This window comes from Pteropus medius, unplaced genomic scaffold (genome assembly GCF_902729225.1).
Source record: "Pteropus medius unplaced genomic scaffold, Ma_sr-lr_union100, whole genome shotgun sequence".
In the NCBI taxonomy this organism is placed as follows: Eukaryota; Metazoa; Chordata; class Mammalia; order Chiroptera; family Pteropodidae; genus Pteropus; species Pteropus medius.
The window spans coordinates 1,960,072-1,980,490 of NW_024356248.1; the positions used below are offsets into that span (position 1 = coordinate 1,960,072).

Below are 20,419 nucleotides of genomic sequence, written 5' to 3' on the forward strand. Positions count from 1 at the left end.
GGGGAGCCCAGGCCCCCATGATGGAGATGACCCCACCGGGCACCTGATAAACGTCAACCTCGGCCTGTTGGGGCCTGGATGGGGCTGAGGGAGAGGGTAGGTGAAAGCTTGACCTTGGACTCCTACCCAGAGGACTCACCCTCACGGCTCAGGGCCCCGGCCTTGTCACACTGTCATTTCTGTTACCTCTGCTTTCTGGCCTGCTCCCTGGGTATGACAGGACGTGGAGCTGAGGCCACGTGCCTGGCACAACCCTGGTGACCATGGGTTGGGACTGCTGCCCTCCAGACCCGTGCTGCGCTCCGCTACCACTTAACAGGGACACGGCAGCGTGGTAACAGGCATTTGGCTGGGCCTCCCCAGTCAACCTAGGGCAGGTGCCCGTGGCCCCATTAAGTGCCTGCTGGTAGCAGGCACAAAGCGGGCCTTTTGCTGACCCCTGCCGGCCCCAGGGAGGTCGACAAAGTTGCTGGTGACTCTGGGGAATGAACCTTTCAACAAGATCAGACAGTGCCGTCAAGACACCAGCAGGGCCGTGCGCTGAGTGCTAATGGGGTACCCACCTGGGACAGGGGACACACACGGTCCTGGCCAGACTGCCTGAGGCAGCGGCGCCTGCCAGGCAGAAAGTGGCACCTGCTCTCCTCTGGGGCTTGGAGAGGCAGGGTGAGAGCACCTGCCCTCCCCACAGGCCCAGCCCTTCACTGCTGGTCCCAGGCAGGCTCTGGAGCGGGGAGGGGTGTGAGGGAGCCAGTGAGGGCTCGGGGACCTGAGGGGGACAGCCTGCGCCATAGCTCCTGCTGACTTAGCCACCCTCGGCAGCCTCTGGCTGCTATAAATACCACTCCTGCCTCCGGATGTTGCAGGAGGTGTCTGTCCTAGAATTGTGAGCTCTGGGGCCTTCTGGGTGCTCCTCCTTGCCAATGTTAGACAGAGCCTGCCTGACCAGCACATCTTTGCGGCCTGTGAGCCCATCTTCACCGGGCAGGGCCTTGGGCAGGCAAACCCAAGCACTGAGGGTGACAGCCGCAGCTTCCAGACCCTGACTCTTCCATGACCCTGGGTCTCCTACAACTGGCGATTCTACCAGCTTCATGGCAAGTGACGAGGATGCTGAGTCCCTGGAGAGCAAAGACCTGGCCAGCCTGCAGGGGACATACGGCCAAGGCTGCTGGCTCAGCCTAGACCACCTACCTCAAGTTCAGGGGCAAATTCTCCAAAGCCATTCGATCCCCCTCCCCCAGCTTCTCCGTCCCACTGTCCCTCCAACTCGACCTGGTTTCCAAATTTATCATCTCCGGGGCAGCCTCCCTGGGATGCACTCTACTTTGACGGGCTCAGTTAGAATGTTCGGCAGCTGTTCACTCTTCCATTAGTAGCATGCTTCTTAGAGAGAGCCCTTGCCTCCTCGAGAGACCCAGGTAGGCCCAGGCCCCAAGGCCCAGGCTGGTCTGACCCAGGAGCACAGGACAGGAGGTGCCTGGGGCCCGGCAGAGTGAGGGTACCAACCCTCACACATGGCCAGGGCTTGGTGCCAAGCTCCCTGGCTTAGGGCAGGGCCAGGATCTGAGAGGAGAAAAGACTGAAAATGGCTCTGGGGTGGGCACTAGATGGTGCGAACACAGGGGAAAGTCCAGTTAAAATTAATTCACGCGTGGAGCCATTTCCATCCATCCGATAAATGATCAGAGTGCCAACTATGTGCCAGGGGCCCTGGCAATAAATAAAAGACATAAATAAAATAAATAAAAGAGCTTAGAGGCCCGAAGGAAAGAGAGGCTTTAAGCTAATTTTCGGAGACAACGACGAAAAATCCTGTGACGTGTGCTTGGAAAGGGTGAGGGTCTCAGCAGAGCCTGAGTAGGGAGGTGAGGGGCAGCTGCCCAGAGAATGGGGAGCTGGGGCTGAGACCCAAAGGATGAGCTGGAATAAAGAGGCCACGGGGAGAGGGCAGCGAGGGACCACGTGGAAGGGGCCCCTCGGCGCGAGGGCCCAGGTGTGAGGACCACGGAGGACGGAGCCGAGACCAGGGCTGAGGCGGAAAGGCTGGCGGGGCCGTGGGAGCCAGGCCTGGAGTCTGAGCTTCATCCTGAGACCAGAGGGAAACTAGGGGCCAAGGTGGACACCAGAGTGGGGAACAGTGGGGGCCCAGACTGAGATTCAGCGGACAGCGGTGACGGATGGGACAGGGAAGTAAGGGAGAGGGTGTTGTCTGTGACGTTCTGGTCTACGGGCCCACGCAAATGGACAGGCAGAGGGGACAGTACTGGCATCTGCCCTGGTGCCCTGGTGCCCTGGTGCCCAGGGGCCATCACGCTCCTGGAGCACTTCCTGCCGGCAGGGCAGGAAGGGCGTTGCCCTGGTTCCCCCGGCCCTGGAGGAACGCCATGAGAACAGAGGACCGTGGCAGCCCATCTGCCCCAACGGCGATGCGCTGCCCAGAGTTTCGGTTCACCCCGTCCCGCCCTCTGGTGTGCAGCAGGCCAGGGCATTGGCCTGGCAGGCAGCCACGCACGGTGGTCCCTGGGCTCTGCTCCCACAACTGAGCTTGAGGGCTGGAGGCATTTCCCCAGAACGTTCAACTCCTTATGCTTCCTGCCATCTGGCTCTGACCGCGAATATGACCACATGGAGGGCACCTGAACCCCAGGCGGGGGAGATCTCAGAGCTGATGCAACCCATGGCGATGCAGGCTTGGAGAGAAGAGGTCTCTGTCTGCTCGTCACCCTCCCCCATTTCCAATCACTCCACAAAGCTTGCCACACAACACACCCCCCATCTGCCAACTCGGAGGCCTCATCTCCTCCATGCTGCCCTGGCTTACCAGCCTCTGGCACTGCGCCCCTCAAACAGCCCAGCGGGTCCTGTCCTAACACTCAAACCCTCAGGCCTCCCTCAGACATGTCCCTCACCTCCATCTCTGCGTAGCTGGCTCTCTCCTGTCACTCATTTCCTGGCTCAAATGCAGCTCCTCCGAGCTGACCTGCCACCTCGACCTCAGGTCCCCCAGCCCCTCTCCATCAGAACACTCTCTGGCTTGACTGTTTGTCAATATATTTACTATCCCCCGCTCCAGAGTGTGGCTCCCAGGGCAGGGGTCCCCGCCTGTCTACTTCCTTGCTGTGTCCCCAGCACCCAGCAAAGGGCCTGGTAGGTGGCAGGAGCCCATCAGCTCCTGCTGCCTGAGGAGGAGCCATGTGTCTAAGCCCGGCCAGTGCCTCTGACTCCTGGTCCTGAGCTCATCCCACCCACCCGCTGGCCCCATGCCCGACCCAAGCTCCAGCCCGCTCTGCTCTCCAGCAGCAAGCATCACATACGGGGCTTTGCTGGCGCCCGACCACCGTGCTGTGGGCGAGGCAGGGGGGAAGCAGGGCATCGTCACTTCACTGAGAAGCTGGAAACGCTATGGCGAGGGGCAGGTGTTGGTGATTTGCCTGAGGCGACACAGTGAGCGACAGAGCCAGGTCCGTGACCGGTTATCCGGGGAGGTCCTGTGCCTGAGGGGATCTGCGGCACCCGTAAGCCTGTTTCGGTCACCGCCCAGCCCCACGCCCCAGCTGCCCTGCGTGTCTGCGGGAGGGTGGCTGGTGGCATCCACCTCTGAAAAGTGCACAGCTGAAGCGGGGGCGGGGGGGGGCCGTCCATGGGGACGGCAGAGGGCGGTGCTCTCAGGGGGCAGCCCGGCCCTCACACCCTCCCCAGTGCCGGGGCGAACCCCGCAGCTTGGGCTGTGAGGGGTCTCAGCGCGGACCCACAGCCCAGCTGCCAGGGAGAAAGGGGAGGACCTGGGGCGATGACTTCCCGTCAGAGGCTCGGTGTCCGCGTCCGAAAACGCGGGGCTCAGCCAGACGGTGTCCGGCTTCCCCAGGATTCACTTCCTTATTCCCTCGGAATGTACGATTTCTAAGGGTCTGCATCTCGGCCTCGGGAATTTGCCATGAAGTCTCAGTCACACTGACGCCACCACCTCACAGCCACCCTGGGAGGTAGATGGGCAGGAAACTGCCCAGCGTTTTAAAGGCATCGATTTATGAAGCCAGCCAGAACCAAGTTCAAAACCTAACCCGTCACTGACTTGCCAGGGACCTTGGGGAGTCTCTAAGCCTTGGTTCCTCTCCAAACAATGGAGACGGGAACAGTCTCACTGCCTCCTGGGCTGCTGGGGAAGGGAGGGGACTTGGTTAAGGGCCTGTCCTCTAGGTCCTCCCTCCCAGTGATCCTGATGTGATCTCTGCCAACTACCTACGAATGTGGGGAGAACAAACAAGATATAGCAGCAGCTTCTGAGAAGGAATGCACTATAAAAAACCTCGGCAATAGGATCACTTCCCTCGAAACAGAGCCCTGGGCTTCCACAGCCCCACCCTGGGGGGCCTCATCCGATTCTCCCAGCCTCCTCCCTCCTCCTGGCCCACCTGCATAGTCAGGGACCAGAGCAGAGCAGGGGGCCCCGAGAGGCGTGCCCCCACCCTGGGATCTCCCTGACCAGGGCGGAGGGCTGAGGGGGCCGGACGGTGAGCGGCTGGTTTCCAGACCTGAGACCCGCTCCCTGCCGCCCACTCTGCCGGGGCTTCCTCTCAGCGAGCTGGGCCTCGGAGGATGCATGAGATCATGTCTGGGAATTGCTCAGAGCTCCTCGGAGAGAAGAGGCCCGAGGGACCCTAGGCAGGATCAATTATGAACCAACGTGCTCATTGATAAGCACCTTGGTTTGCTGCAGGGCAGAGTAGGAATGTGTGGGCTTGGTGTCGGGGAGCCCAGGCTTCGCACTGGGCTTGACCACTAACAGGTGTGGACAAACCACAACCTCTCGGAGCCCTGACACCCGTAAAAGTGGATGAATAGCCGCTGAGCGAGGCTAGGGAAAGAGCGACAGCAGTGTCCTTGCCTGCGCATGGGGCCGCGAGGGCGCCGGCCTCACGGCCTCGCGGTGAGGGGCAGTGGCTGCGTGCCTGGCACAGGTGAGGGCAGTGGCTGCGTGCCTGGCACGGGTCGTCATTGCTATTGGGGAGTAGAGAGCAGTGGGACCGAAGGCCTGAGGATGGAGTTAGCTGCGATGCTGCCCAGGCTTGCAGGCTCTGTGTCTGTCCCCACGCCTGCACCTACCCCCGACTGACACAGGAGAGAGGACTGTGGGGCCTGGTGGCCACGGTGACTTGAACGAGTTACAACCCTCAGGAGACCAGCACTCCCTTCTTCCACATCTGTCCTACGCCCGACTAAGAGGCGGTGGCGGAACCTGGGCTCCCCACAGCCAGGAGCCGAAGGCCACCTCACCAGGCCAGGCTGCGTCCCCAGCGCATGGCCGGCTCCCCAAGGGCCAGCAGGGGTGTGGCCAGGAACCTCCTGCAGCTGCACCCACTTGGGAGGGTGCCCCGAGGCTGAGTGAAGACACTCCCCAGGCTGCCGCCTCTCTGGAGAGCTCTGCCTGTGGAGGGCACAGCACGCCCTTTCGGTGGTGGCTGCTCATCCTCACGGCTTAGCTGACAGGTAGCGAGCAGGGGAGATGGAGAGACCACGGGCCAGGGCAGTGGTTTGCTAAAGACCACAGTGCAAAGCAGGGTGGACATGCTGACGAGGTGCCGAGAGTCCGCACCGTCACAGGACTAGAACCACTCAGAGAGGCTGGCCACAGTGGGGCTGCAGGGAAGGCGGTGCTGGACCCCTGCCCAGCTAACGCAGGCCTCTCCCTGAGGTGCCAGCTGTGGGGTACAGAGGGCTCTCTCTTTCCTGGGACGCCAGGTCTGCTGGGCCTCCGTTGACCTAATCAGTTCCTATCAGCCCTGAGGACCAGGCCAATGACTGCCCGCGTGGCAGAGAACGCCGTCAGACCAGGAAGAGGATGCTGGAAGGCCTCTCTCAGGGGCTGGAGAACTCGTCAGGTTCCTGGGGCTGATCCGCCTGAAAGGGGGTGAAGGGAAGGGCGGGCAGGCTCTCCTCGCTGGGAGGGAGGGTCAGGGCCATGGACAGGTCCGGGAAAGAAAGGGACAGATGTGCCTGTGAAGGACGCTCTTGGCTTCGGCCATGTGCTCTCCTTCCTCTGGCCACACAGAAGACCCACGGACGCTGCCCCTTGCCCCACAGCCCAGGGCTAGTTCCCGACACGAGGACTCTGGTGACTCTCTTGCTGTTTGCCGACTGTTCACTGCTGCCTGGCGTGCCAGGCATGCCAGGCCCGGCCCTGCAGAGTCACATGTCCTGTGCAGGCGAGGGGCCTGGCACTGCGGGGGCAGCATTGGGTACCGTGGGGTGGGGCACTCACGGGCAGGGCAGCCCTCCAGGGATGCAGAGAAGCTGGAAGCCTGGAAGCAGCGGGCTGCCCCTTCCTCCCGGTGTGCAGGTCCCTGGGCAAACAGTGAGCCAGGTGGGAGTGAGCGCACAGCGAACGCTGGGCTGGGAAAAGCAAACACCGCAGGCCACGGCTCTGCCAGGCTGCTGACCTACAGGACGGCACTCAGCGGCTCGGGGGGCCTTGTCTGTAGCCGCTGGGGCCCTTCAGGGTGAATGACCTGGCCGTCCCCTCCTATTCCCCCACCCCACCCAAAGGAGCGTAAGGTGAGGGGGAGGCAGAGACAAGAAGGAATGGGTAGGACATGAGTGCACAGGAAGCTGGGCTTCCGAGGCCTGGGTGCCACCCCCACCCTGCTTGGAGAGCCTCTGTGTGGACAGGGTACAGCAGCTCAGCAGGAGACGTGCTGGGGAGGGTCAGGCAGACCTGGGCCTGGAGCTTCTGCTTGGCCATGTCCTAGCTGGGTGACCCTGAACAAGTCTTGGGACCCTGGGGCCAGTGATGCGCACGTGCACGGCCCTTCTGAAGGTTAATGGGATGAGGCCCGTATGGGAACACTTAGCACAGAGTTTGACACAGATGACAGTCTCGATACACGGATGCTCGGCCCAGTTGCCACATGGATGTGGGGTGGAACCAGGGCAGGTCACAAAACAGGGCAGCACTGAGTCTGAGCACCACACTCTCGGAAGGCATGCGCCCTCACTCGGTGCCTCCATGGTCTCCCAGCCTCAGTCCCGGGGGGAGACTTCTGACCTGTAGCTGCACCAGCAGGGGCTATTGGGGCTGTTCTTGCTGACCCCAAACTTAAGGCAGCCATGGGCCAGGTCCTAGAGTTCCTCCAGCTGAGAAAGGTCCCCTATGAAAGAGCTTCTGCTTCAGGCTGGCCCCGCCCCACAGGAGGCCAGAGAAGCGCTGTGTCTTCCTTGCAGACGCCCCCCTGGGGGTGATTAGCACACGCTGATGAGGCAGCTTGGCCTTTGCGGGCTGTACTACTCGCCACGTCACAGACGATGCTCTGCGGGGTCAAAGCTCTTCATGCCTCGGCGCCTTTGCACAGGAAGCCCTTCCCGAGTGCTCTCCTGGGAACTCCTCAGCCTTCTACGCCTTAGCCTACACGCCACCTCCCCTGCGAAGCCTCCAGGAGCCTGCCGACCCCGAGGCAGACCTGATCCATGCTCCTTCATTCCTGTCCCAGGTACCCTGGTTCCCCACTGGGCTGGGAGCTCCCGGCGGGCAGGGCTGCACCCTCCGCCTGTGTCCCTGGCAGTCGGCACACCACCTGGTGCCTAGCAGCTGCTCGAGAAATGTCAGACCAGGCCCTGGGACCAGCTCCCTTGCTCCCCTGAGATCACGCTGCAGGCCCGTTTGGCCAAGGACACTCAGACGCGTGTGGGAGCTGGGCAGGCCTGAGCCTCCCTGACCAGGGAAGTGAGAATCCAGGTCTCCTCTCCCTTGCAAACTGCCCACAACCTGAGCTCCAAGTTTCGCCAGCCACAGGTGGCTTCGGGGGGGCCTGCCGACTGCCTCCCCATCTACGAGAGCAGAGACAAAAGTTGACGGGAGGGGTAAGCAAGCGGAAGGGAAGTGCGCCCAGGACTGCAGGGAGAAGGGGAGCTGTGGCTGCCATCTGCTGCGAGCGAGCGAGATGTTTGGAGAACACGCACTCCTCGGCTCTGAGGTCTCCCAGCCGGCTTGTGGAGGGTGGGCCGCCCCTCTGCAGATGGGAGCGGGCGGCTCAGCCAAGCCTGAGAGTGTCAGGGCCCGCTCCTGCCCAGCTAGACCCTCTGTGCCCCCGTCTGACCTCCTGCTTCTCGCGCAGGCCTGGAGCCAGGATGCCAGCCTAGGACGCGAGCCGCACTGCCTCTTCCGGGAAGCCCCCCACAGGCTCTGGGAGCCAACTCCACAATCATGATGACGCAAGCATAATGGTAATAAAGGTAACCAAGGACCTGCCAGAAGGCCCCATACTGGCCATTGTCTCCCTTCACCCCATCACCCCAGGGAGAAGGGAGGAGAAAATGGAGAGTCCAAGAGGGGACCCCCACCTCTCACTGCAGAGGCACCTGGCCACCTAGGCCCATCGGGAGGAGGTCCTGGGGTCCTCCTTCGTTCTCTAAAGCTGAAGACTTAATAAACAGCAGGAGAGCATCTGGGCCACTGAGTCACACATGCTCACTGCAGGGCGGAAAGTGAAGGCCAAGGATGCAGAGACCTGCCCCAGGCCACACTGAGGTCAGCAGCAGGCCCAGAGCAGAAGCCGGAACTCTGGCCCTAGGCCCAGCTCCTGGGGAGCCCTGAAGGCCCCTCTGCAGGGCTACCCTCCAACCTTTAAAGACGGCTGCCCTTGGAGGCTTGAGGGGTGCATTCCATCCCCTGGGCCACACCTGTTTATGCCACCCCCTCAGGCTGCGGCCAGTCAGCCTCGGTGATCCTGACCGCAGCAGTGTGCCAAGCTGAAAGCAGGGTAGGGAGATCCTGCCTTCTTGGCCGTACCCCCAGCCCTGTCACTCAGGAGGCTGGGCCCACAGGTCACATTCCTTCCCAGGCTGCCCTGCCCTGCCCTGCTCATGGAGGGATCAGTGTGGCCAACGGGGCCAGACATGCTTTTGGGGGGCGGGAGGGGGGTTAGGCAGCCTCCCGATCAGAGACATTGGAGCTGCCCCATGGCACTTGGCCAACAGAAACCGCGGCATTTCTCACCAAGCCAAGAGGGTGGGTAGGGGGCTGAAAAGTCTGCCTGCCAAGACCGAGGCAGGCCAGGATTCCAAATGTCACCCCTGAACTTCAGCCCGGGCAGCCTGGGCCCCAGGGGCTGCCGTTCCCTGCCATTTCAGCCTGGAGAAGTCGGGGCAGCTCCCCCTCCCTCTGGCAACAGGAAAGCAGGGGCTCTGGGGCAATCACCCAGAACTGTACCATCCCACCGCCCCCCACCCAGCTCTCCCCACGCGCCTCTGCTGCCGCCGCCTCCACAGGCCTGCTTGCAAGCGTGCACTCCACATTTCTGTCTGCTCACCCTCCCCCAGCCCCCCACACACGGTTAACTGGGACACCTCCACCCTGCTGCCTGCTCAGCTGAGGGTGGCATGGGCGCCTGGGGCCGGGAGGGCCCCAAGATGTGCTCCAGGCCCCCAAACGGCATACAGACGTTCGTGTATGTTCTTCCAGGGGGGGAGCCTACAGTTTTCCCTTTCCCCGAGGGTCCTTGGCTCCTGGCTGGGTCACTGTGCTGGCCCCACTTCCTGCCTCTTGCAGTCCCCGACTGGGCTGCCCTGTCTGTGGATCAAGGAGTCAATGGCTGCTCTGTTCTCTGGAGGGAGGGAAGGCATTTCGCCCTGGGTGGGGGAACCTTTCTTCTGTAAGGCTGGGAGCAGCCTCACTGTGCTCCAGGACCCTGAGCCTCTCTGCCTCTCCCCTGTGTTGGGAAGGGATGTGCTATGCTGGATCAAGGAGCTGCAGGAGTCTCTGGGTGGGGGTGGGCAGGAAGGGGGAGGCAGCAGGGGTGGGGGGTGGAGGGGTGGGCTGAGACGTCCATAGAGGACCTGTCCACAGCCAGCCTGGGTCTTCTTGGTTCCCTTCCGGGTTCCTGAGACTCCTTTTGTGTGAGTCGCTGTCACCACTCAGACACCTTCCCAGACAGCTCCTGCCTCAGCGGAGGCACAGCCAGGCCAGGGTGAGTCAGCGAGGGAAATCCCTGTGCTGGCGCCCGCCGCTGGGTGACAGTTCTGCTGACACCTACGGAGTGGGGCACCCAGCCCCTCCCAGAGAGGGTGAGAGGAACACCCAAGCTCCCTCACCCCCATCTCCTGCTCTCCGAGAGGGGAGCCTGGCTGAGGGGGTGTGGAGAGGCCTAGGAGAGGCTGCGGTCCGGGGCCCAGGCCCTGCTTCTGTGGCCTCTTTGGAGGTCTCTGGTCCCTTGTCTTTGTCAGTAGGGGAGGAGGAGGGAGAATGTCTGCCATGGCCCCTGTCAGCTCCTGCCCAGTACCTGCCAGCCCAGCCATCGGGTGCTATGCTTCCCAGAGCCTCAGTCACTTGGGGGCCTCATGGGGCGGGTTGTAGACACCCCACCTTGTTTCTGAGGGACCCCTGGCCTGTCTCCTACCCAGGCACCCCCGCTACATGCTGCCCTGGCCACCAGAAAGGGCTGAATCAAGGTCCTCCCCAGGAGAAGAGAGGCGGGGCAAAGGGGAACCAAGGCCAGGAGAGAACCAGCCCCAGAGCGTGAAAGGGGGCGGAAAGGACAGGCACAAAGGCTGCTCCCAGCAGGACATCCTGTCCCTCGAAAAACCCAGCCAGGTGCCCACAAACCCGCTAGACCGGTTGGCAGTTAGCAGCACTTCACTGCTGCGGGCTATCTGAGGGTGCAGGGGAGGGGGCCTGAGAGAGCCTGACTGTGGCAGCTGCCAGCTGGTCCGTCCTGTGGGACACTGGCCAGCGCCTCACTGCTGGATGCCACCCACCCCATTACCCCGTTCCCTTCCAGCCTGACTCCTGCCCAAGCAGGGCCACCTTCTCAGAGCCGGCGAAACGAGTGAGCCGGGGGACGTTCTGAGCACACTCCGCCCTCCAGTGGGCTCCGAGACTGCGGGGAGGGGCAGACCCAGGGTCCAGAAGTCCCACTCAGTGGGACCTTATGGACGACCTCCTGGGGATGTGAACGTGAAGGTGCCAAGCCCCACCCTGGAGGAGCTCACAGTGCATTACAACAATGAAACCCACACTCTGGCCACCAACTACAGAGCTGCGATGCCGGGGGCTCCACAGAGGGGACAGCTGCTCAGCCCCAGGCAGACAGAGGCTTCTTGGAGGGCACTGACAGCTGAGCGGCGGTTCACCCCCAGGCAGAAAAGCGGGGAAGGCAACGCTCACTTGTTCTTCTCTCCCCACAACTCCCGTTCCTTCACAGAAGCCTCTCAGAACTCCGGAGGCAAGTGCACTGCGGGCATGGACCTGATGCCGGCCGCACGGAGGCCTGCCCCCTCGCCTCTGCCTTCCCAGGGCTCTGTGCTGAGCACCGTCATCACCCCCCCACCACCACCACTCCTGCCTCGGGGTGGCAACGAGGGTTCCTGTGGGCTCCCGGGGCCAGAAACAAACACACTCGTGAGTGTACAGAGGGCTGTCGGGCTGCCTCCTTGGGAGCACAGGAAGACACATGCTTGGTGTTACCTGGGAGGTACCCAGAGCCCCTCCACAGGCAGGGGAGACGGAAGCTCAAGTTCAGGTCGCCTCAGTCCCCAGCTTTGATTTTCCCCTCTCCATGGTTCAGGCAGGGAACCTGGTGGTGGAAGAGACCCAGAAACCCATCCACTTCTTTGAAAGAAGATTGAAAAGATGTGACCACACAAATCCCATGGGTTTACTGAAACGGCTTTAAAACGAACGGCTTGAATGGATTTCTGCCACTCTCTCTCCCCGCTGAGCCGCTCATTGGCAAACGGCAGCTCAAAGGGCTTGGGGACTCAGGGTTGCTGGGGCCCGATGAAAATGGGGTCTCAGCCACAAAGCAGGCAGGGAGCACTGAGATAAAGGCAGCTTTGGGCAAGAAAGATGAAAAGCGTACACCTGACCGCAGGCAGCACAAAGAGCTCAGGGAGGCCAACTTCAAATCCGGGAACACGGTGCCCTCGGGCCCTCTGCTATCAGCGCTTACTCTCATTTTCCTGTTCCCGGGTCTTCCTTCCTTCCGCCCCTCCCTCCACCCTTGTCTGGAGGGCCCTGCCCTGAGCAGCTGCTTCTGCATGGAACTCTCACTGGGCAGCTGGAACAGACAGGTGGGGTCTTCTTGGGCAGCAGAAATAGCTTAGAAAACCAGGCGAGGGGGCAGAACGGGGAGGTATGTGACTCCCCAGAGATGAAAGCTGGACGGGCCCGGAGTTCAAGCCTCCCTGAGCTCCCTGAGTCTCAGAGATGAAGACCCTAAGCCCAGACAGGCACGCCGACATGCCAGGGTTACACAGCTACAGGCCCCTGCCCTGTCCTTGGCTGCGTTCTAAGCCTCATTCATATTCGACCATTACTTCCCGAGCACATCCTACATGCCCAGCCTCTGGAGCTCAGGTTTAGGCGCCTAAGTGACACCCGGACGAAAACTGTGCTATTCCTCAGCTCTCCTCTCCCCCACGGCTCCCTCTTGTGTGAAGGGGAGGAGGTACCCTGGCCAACGGCAGGGAAGACACGAAGCCGAAGCTGAGAAGTGGGGAAAACCGTGTGACGGGCTGGGGAGCACCAGGCACAGCCTGGGGGTGAGGGGGACTGTGGTAAAGGTCACCCCGGCAGGTAGGTCCAGTGAAAGCACTGTCCTGGGAGTCCGGGCCTGTCACTAGCACCTGTGACCTGAGGACCCGGGACCAGACATGCTCCTCTACGCCTACTGTTTTCTTCTTATTACAAAGTGCACGTTCTCTGCAGAAAATAGAAACTCAAAAAAAGAGAGAAAGGGATAGAAAATAGAAAACACCCATGATCCCTCTAGGAAAATTATTAACTATTAACATCTGTCTAGTCTTTCTCTTCCCTCTGTCCAAATATGGGGTCATTCCGCATCAACCGTTTCTCACTGAGCTCAGGAAGGTAAACATTGCTCTTCATTAAGCATTTTTCCCAGCCCAGTCTTCCCTCGTTACTGTAGAGTAGTCCACATGCACCATGTACGTGAGTTTATTTGACCGGTTCTCTTCTGGTGGCCATTAGGCTGTTTCCCTCTCCTCATTAAGAAAATCCGGCAGCTGGGGTACAGCAGCTGGGGGTACCCAGTCGGCCCATGCTCCCTCGCCCCGCCCTTGCAGAGGCAAAGCCTGACGCACCGGGTGGGGGAGGGGGGCGGGAGTGGGCCCTGCCCTCAGCTCTCGGGCAGTCAGTGACTTCCAGTGATTCTCACACTTGAACAGGCAGTGAGGAGACCCATAAATGCAGAGCCCCAGGCCCCACCGGGAAATTCTGGACGGGTTGGTCCAAGGTAGGACCTAGGAATCTATGTTCTGAGCAAGCCCCACCCTGGCCAGCCTCAGGAGACCGTGAAGCTGGGGATACCTGCCCCACACTCAGAGAAGCCCTGCCCCAGAGAGCGAGCCCAGCCAGGGCTTCTCCCACCTGAGTGAGCAGAAGCAGCACCTCAGAGCTGGTTCCACTGCAGATTCCTGGGCTCCCCTCCCAGAGATTCTAAATCGGGGCTGGCGGAGGGTGGGGGGACACTGAGACTCTGCATGACTAACCTGTTCTCAGGTGACACGGCTGCTGCTGGCTCATGGGCCACACTCAGGAGCACTGAACTAAACTCATGTGGGCACCATGGGCAGATGTGGGCAGGTGCCGCCAGGTGCAGGGGATGGGCACGTTGCCAAAAGAACTTCGTAAGCACTTCCTATGGCTCAAACCCTATGTCCTGGCCACTTGCAGTAAGGTCTGGGAGCCACGTCACTAGAAGCAGATTTGGAGGCCCCTGCAAGCCTGAATGGGAAACTGCGCTGGCAAGTGATCCGTGTCCCCATGAAAGAGGCACTATGCTGAGTCCTTGACAAGCGCCACCCCATGTCATCCTCCTAGTGCTCCTCAGAGGCAGATCAATGATTCCTCTGCTTTTTCAGGTGGAAACTGCAGCTGAGAGGTTAAATGACTTGGGTGAAGTCTCACAGGTGCCACCAGCAGGAGCTGCCACAGGAGGCCAGTCGGTCCAGCTCAAAGCCGAAGCACCTAACCCCACGTTACAACGCCCCCTGCAGTTTCTTCTTCACTCCCTGCGACCACTCCTCCAGGTGGGCTCGAACTCTCCACTTTCCAGATGAGCCCTCAGGGACGGGGAGTCAGGCCCACCGCTCTGACGCCCGCCCTGGGAATCGGTGGACCGGGCACCTACTCCACTTGCTGTGTCCACTCCCGTGCTCATTGCCCGCAGCCCGCTTGTCTGAGGCAAGGAGCCAGAGCACAGGGCCTGGGTGGGGGGTCCCGCCTCCAAAGCCTGCAGGCTCTGCAGACACGGTTGGGGGCAGGAAGTGGAACTGGGGCGGAGAAGCCAGGAGCTCGGTTTGGTCTGAGGACATTCTTTTTTCTCAGCCAGACTCAGGTCTGTATGCCTTTTGAAAGGAAGCAGAGAATAGCTGGGCTCGGCCCAATGAGGCCGGCCTCTTTCAACTTTCCAGTTGCTGCCATTTGCAATTACAACTTCAGAGGGTTCCTATAATTTATACATCCCAGGATGCACTGCTCCAGCTGCTTTATGATGGGAGTTCATTACCCCATTATGGTTCAACTTTTATAAAGTACTGAGCAGACAGTGGGCTGGGTGCCCGGCTTAGTTACCGCTGCCGGAAGCCTGCTGAATGGGGTTCACCTGGGGAAAGGAGGGGGTCGGGCTCTCTAAAGGGGCCAAGAAATAGAGAAGGCAGCTCCGGAGAATAGGGGCCCTCCATTAGCCGTTTATTAAACTGTACAGGAGAACAGGCTGGCAGCAAGGAGTATAATCAGCAACAGCTCAACATTACTGGCAGGGGGCATGCGGGGTGAGAGGAACAATCTCATGCGTGCCCGAAGGCTGCCTGCCAAGGCCAGCGAGGTGCAGGGTCTGAAGCAGTGGCCACAAGCCACAGACAGGCCTACAAATGGGGAATGACAGACTTCCTGGGAGCGGGGAGGCTGGTCCTCTCAGCAACAGGGTGGCCAAAGGGGGTCTTCCTTTTAAAAGAACCTGTTCTTCCCATGACTCCCAGGGTCCCCAAACCCAATGCAAGGTGGAGAGACAAGAAGGAACAGAGGCCAGACAGCTGGGGGCCTGAGTCCCAACCTGCCAGCTGCAAATATGTGATCTCTAGCAGGTTCCTTTAATTCTCCAAGGAAGCTGAGGTCCTGACCTGTCCCTCTGCTGTAAAACACAAATGCCTCCCTCCTAGAGGTGGGTGGGTGCCACCCTGAGCACAGAGCGTAGAATCCGGGGAGTGCCCCCTGAGTAGGAGCTGTCACTATTCTTTGCATGAAATGAGTTACTACACGTAAAGCACTTGGAAGGTGCATGGCAGAGGAAACTAGCTGGGAAGTGTCTGCTACTGTTGCTGTTGTTATATTGTCAACTGTCTGTTACATGTCAGTCGCTAAGGTGGGAACTCCCCGAGGATCAGGTGGTAACCTCTCTCTTATTCCAACTCCAGGCACTAAGCTCGGTGCCCAGTGTGTGCTTGATAAACTGCCTGAGAACAAGTGGACGAGACATTACAAGTGGCAAGACTGTTCTTCGCTCCACAGTCTGGCCCCAGTCCCATGGAAGGTGTCGGAGGAAGACCACGTTCTTTTCAAAGGTATTAAACCAAAACAACCTCTTGAGAAAAATTCCTTGACTTCCTAGGAGGAAAGAGACTCCAGATGGGGCTGTTTTTTCTGGCTCTGGGATACTGGGGTTGACGCTGGCCTTCTTCTTCTGCATGTCCTTGGAACTGAGGAGGATGTGCTGTGTGACTGGGACCTCGAGCCTCAGTGGGGGCTTTGTGGCCCCCACAGTCTGGGTTCCCCACGGCCGGGCCCCCCTCGGAACTGCTGGCGGTCATTGGAGAGGCTGCCCTGACCAGCAGGCTCCCAGGGCTGTAGAGGACATGATGGGCAGGACTCTGGCTCTGTCCAGGTCGCCAGTGTCCCTGGCTGCAAGGACAAGTCCTGACTCCCTCTGGCGATGCACAGTCTGACCCGCGGGCCAGCCTTCCATGGCCAAGGGGAGCCGGAGGGGCCAAGGGGCTGCCACTTGGCACAGGAGAGCCAGCGAGTCTGAGGAAAGGCACTGCCATCCCCCACAGCCTCGGGGGAGGAAAAGGTGGACAAAGAAAAGGCAGCCGGATGGAAGAGGTGCCAAAGGGAAGGGAACCGAAATAGGAAAGGAACCAAAAGAAGCCGGGGGCTGGGGGCCAGCCTCAGGGAGGGCGGGGCGGGAACAGGGTAAGATGCCAGAGGGACGGTGGGACACTGCCAGCTCTGCGGAGAGGCCCAGAAGCTGGAGGGAGGGAAGGGAGCCCAGGGGCCAGCCTGCCTCACAGGAACGGTGCTGGGGCTGCCTAGCTAGAGAGGGGAGGCAGCTCAGGAGAGAGAGGGTCTTCTCAGTTTAGCACCCACCTGGGCTGACAGAGAAGAGCCAAGAGAAATAATCCTGATAATTAATAATAGCAGGGAACATTCTCTGAGAACCTGTGGTGTTTTGGGCACTGGGCGGAATTTCAGAGGTGGCGTCTCACGTGACCCCAACAGTAGCCAGTGTGCCACATTCCATTTGCTCGCCCGTGTTAGAGATGAGGAAACCGAGGCTCGGAGAGGTTAAGGGACTTGCCCAAGTAGTAGTGGACTCCGGTGAAGCTCCATCTCTATGTCACAGTCCATGTTTGCAGGCCTGTGCTATGCTGCATTTAAAGAGAGAATGAATCAGAAGTGGATGATCTAAGGAACTCGAGGGTGGCACAGTCTTGGAGACAGGCAGTCCTGAGTGGGTGAGGTGGGCAGGTGCTGACTACAGGTGGTGCACTGGGGATGACTGGACCCTGCGGCTGAGACTGAACAGGTCAGGACGGTCCCCTCAGCCACTGGGCCTAGGGCTGCCTGGAAACTGCAGTGGGCAGCGGTCCCAGGGCAGTGCAGGAGCTTGGATGGAGTGGGAGCTGGCGAGAGGGCGTGCCGGGGGAGCCTGACGTAATCCCCTCTTGCGGAAGGCAGAAACTTGGGAAGTGAAACAAAACGTCATGGCAGCCGGGCCCCAGATTTCCAACGGCAATGCCAGGCACGCCTCACCCCGACCCAGAGTCTGAGGCCTCTGCCCTCTTCTTCGGGGCTCGGGGGAGCACTCTGGCAGTGCACACCATGCTCCCCAGGCCCGGCCCAGCACGAAACGTGCTTGGAGTAAAGCTGATGAGAAAGCAGAGGATTTCTAGCCAACGCCCTGGGAACCCTGCCATCGAGAGGCTGACGGTCTCCCCGCTCTCCGGAACAGCAGATACAGGGCTCACCCCTTCACTGGGCTTTCCGTGTATTCTGAGGTCCCGGTGGCTGCTTAGTGAGCTACCCTTCCTCACCTATCCCAGCCTGAACTGACCAGCTAGGCTGCCCAGGCATGGGGAGACGAGAGGGGTGGGGAAGCCCAGAACCCCGGGTGGGCCCCTGGCGCTTCCGAATACCCGATGCCCCAGCGCGGCAGGACCCAGGCGCTGGTCAGCCAACCAGGACACCAGACTGGGGCCTGGCACCCACTCTAGGGATACCCTGCCTAGTGTTTGATCCAACAGGGTCCTCGAGCAAGTCCTTGATAGCGGGCGAGCCATGGAATTCACGGGCCCGCGCTGCAGTTCAGAGGTGGGCGCAGATGCCCCGGCCTGGGATCATGCACCCGGCCTTAAGCATTCCTGGCCTTCCCGCCAGCTCTTGAACCTCGTACGCAAGCAGTTCTAACCCTTAATTAGCACAGCGTCTTTCCCAGCCAGCATCACTTTTGAGTATGGGGACAGTCAGCGAAGGAAAGAGAATAAACATCATCGCTGCTCCTATACTAAGCGGGCAACTGAGGCTCAGAAAAGCTGAGCGACTCAGCTGAAGTTGCCCAGCAGCGCCAGGGGCAGAATCCAGGCCCGGCACCCTCAGGAGCCTTGCTGTCTCCCTGAAATCATCGCTCCGTGTGAGTGGGCACTCCTGGTCCCCACAGGAAAGACGGGGCCCGGCGCAGGCCAACACTTCAGGCCGGACAGGCCAAAGGGGATGAGCCATCAGATAAATACACAGGTGCCTGATGCACACGCAGGCTGCGGAGGTGGAGAGAAGGAATTTCAGGGAGAACTAGATAAGCGCCCTGTGTCTCAAGGCCGCTGGACTCCAAATCCTGGCCCTGCCACCTACTCGCTGAGCGCCTGCAGCACGCTTCTAAACCTCGTCTGTGAAATGGGTCACTACTTCTCGGGATGGACGTGAGGATTCAATCAGCCGATATATGAAAAGTGCTTGGCGTGGCACCTGGCATCTGTGCTCAGTAAGTGCGATTTTGCCGTTATTGTCAGTCTTCAACGAGGACATGGATTAGGGAGGAGAACGAGCCACCCACATTTAACAACACACACTCTTGGGGCACTGGTGCTACTCCACCCAACAACATGAGACAGGACAGTCCTGGGGTTCGGTGCAGCATGAGGAAAGGCGTCGGGGGAGAGGTGGGCTGCGTGGGCCTGGAGGAGAGGTAGAGCTTGGAGTGCAGACGGAAGGCTCTTGGTTCAAACCCCAGCTCCCCACCTACTTGCTGTGTCCTTGGGCAGAAAACTCAACCTCTCTAAGCCTCCTGTAAGACAGCTGGAGGGAAAGGAGAGAGGAACGAGTGAGCTCCTCTACACACTGCGGGTTTAGTTCCTCCACATTCACAAAATGAGTTGTTACTGTTATTCTGTGGCTGAGCGAAGCCTCCTGGAGACAGACACCCCAAGGCCTTCCCAGATCCCCCTACCAGAAAGGGGAGGCAAAAAGCCAAGTGCAAAGCTCTGTCCTCGGGGTGTGGGTATGGGAGGGCCAGAGGTGAAGCCCCACAGCGCTTACCCCACGATGAGGCCTGCCCAGCGGGAGCAGCCATGTGCTGGGGGGAGCAGGGTGGACTGTATATAATGAAGGGGCATCAATAATAAATTAACCTCGAGAAAGTCCAGAAACATCAATCATAAATTAATTAAATGGCTCCAGGAGAGGCAACAACAAGGGCCTCTTGGAGATGGATGCCTCACCTTAAACAGCCGGGCCCCACCCTCCCTCCTCCTCCCTCCTCCCCACGCCAGCAGGCTCTGCCTCCAGGAGCATCACCAGGTGGAGGAATCCATTCTCAGGAGCAGCTCCCAAAACACAGGTGAAGACAGGCCCTGTTCTCCTCCCACCTTCCCCCCAGCTCAGCGAACTCTCAAACGCTGAAAGGGTTTTGATGAAACTTCCCAGAATAGTAACCTCCTGGGCTGAACTCAGGCAGGCGAAATTTCAAGGGGTAATTTGGTGAGGAAATGATCAAACGCCTGGAAATAAGTGTTAGGAACACTAGAACCCCCTCGGTGGGTACTCTGGGATGAGAACAGCCTTGCGGGCAGCACGAACAGCCTCATGGGGATCCCTGAAAGCCTCCGCTCACACTCCTGGCCTGGAACCTGCTGGAGTCAAAGCAGCTGAAAGTCAAGTGTGGGAAACGCATCCCAGGCTGGACTCGGAGGCCCTGCTCCAATTTGGGCCCTACTTCCAGGCCCTGCCCCATGCCTTCCTCTTACCTACCAAACTGGCAAATCTCATGGCCTCCACCTCCCCTCCATCATCAACAAGGCTGGTCTCTCCCCTTCCCTCCCCAGGGCAGCTACTGCTCTTCTTCAAGCCCTCTGCACCTGGCACCTGCCCTAGCTACCAGCTGGCTTCCCCACCCCTGTCCCCCGGTACCCCCAGGCACCTGCTGCTGGATGCCCCTCCCTGGGGGCACCAGCCTCTAGACTCTGGCTCAGAACACTTCGCTGACTTCTTCCACACACCAAACCTCGGCCCTGCAGTCCTGGCTCTTGGGGACCCAGCATTGCTTCCATTTTGTGCACCTGACACTCAGACTAGACCACAAATGGTCAGTACCTCGTTTCCCCAGACACATCCCCTGCACCCTGCCCCGCCCCCTCCACTGCTGCCATTTCCTCTATAATCACCTGGACGGTTCAAGGCCATTGCCACGAAAGTGTCTCCTGATCTCACTCATCCTCCTGGGACCTCTGGTGGCTCTACCTCTTCAAACTGCAGCACAGACAATTATGTCCATCTTGTACCTTCTCAACAGATTTCGAACACCTTGACCCTACACCTTATCAGCTCTGGAATGTCCAGCTCATCATCATGGCCCTCACTGATGCCAACCCTTAGTAGGTGCTCAAAAAATAACAAACCACTGAATCCGAGTGGAAACATTCCCTAGGGGCCAAGCAATTATTCTTGTGTATGATTCTGCCCACGGATATGCAAGATTCTGCCTATGCCAAGGGCAGGGTGGAGCTAACTTCTCTTTATCAAGAAAAGGGACATGACCTATTACATCTTCCTTGCCAATGTATGCAGATCATGATGTAACTGCTTTTCTATAGAAGAGATTCTGTCTGTAAGAGCAAAAACGTGTGCATGCTTTCT

At 59.9% G+C, this 20,419-nt stretch overlaps 1 protein-coding gene and 1 long non-coding RNA gene across 3 annotated transcripts in view; one reads left to right on the plus strand and one right to left on the minus strand.

The window, feature by feature from the left end:
- DAGLA (diacylglycerol lipase alpha) overlaps positions 1–20,419 on the minus strand; it is a 61,524-nt gene that overhangs the window by 36,441 nt on the left and 4,664 nt on the right. The gene's annotated exons all lie outside the window — the stretch shown is intronic.
- LOC120600608 (uncharacterized) lies at positions 5,938–18,983 on the plus strand. 2 transcript variants are annotated; one of them, XR_005652242.1, is made up of 5 exons: positions 5,938–7,487; positions 8,112–8,229; positions 13,876–14,043; positions 15,430–15,576; positions 18,045–18,983. It is a non-coding gene; the product is annotated as an uncharacterized LOC120600608 (long non-coding RNA). The 2 variants fall into 2 exon arrangements; XR_005652241.1 differs by lacking the exons at positions 13,876–14,043; positions 15,430–15,576; positions 18,045–18,983 and having other exon boundaries at positions 6,552–7,487; positions 8,112–8,446.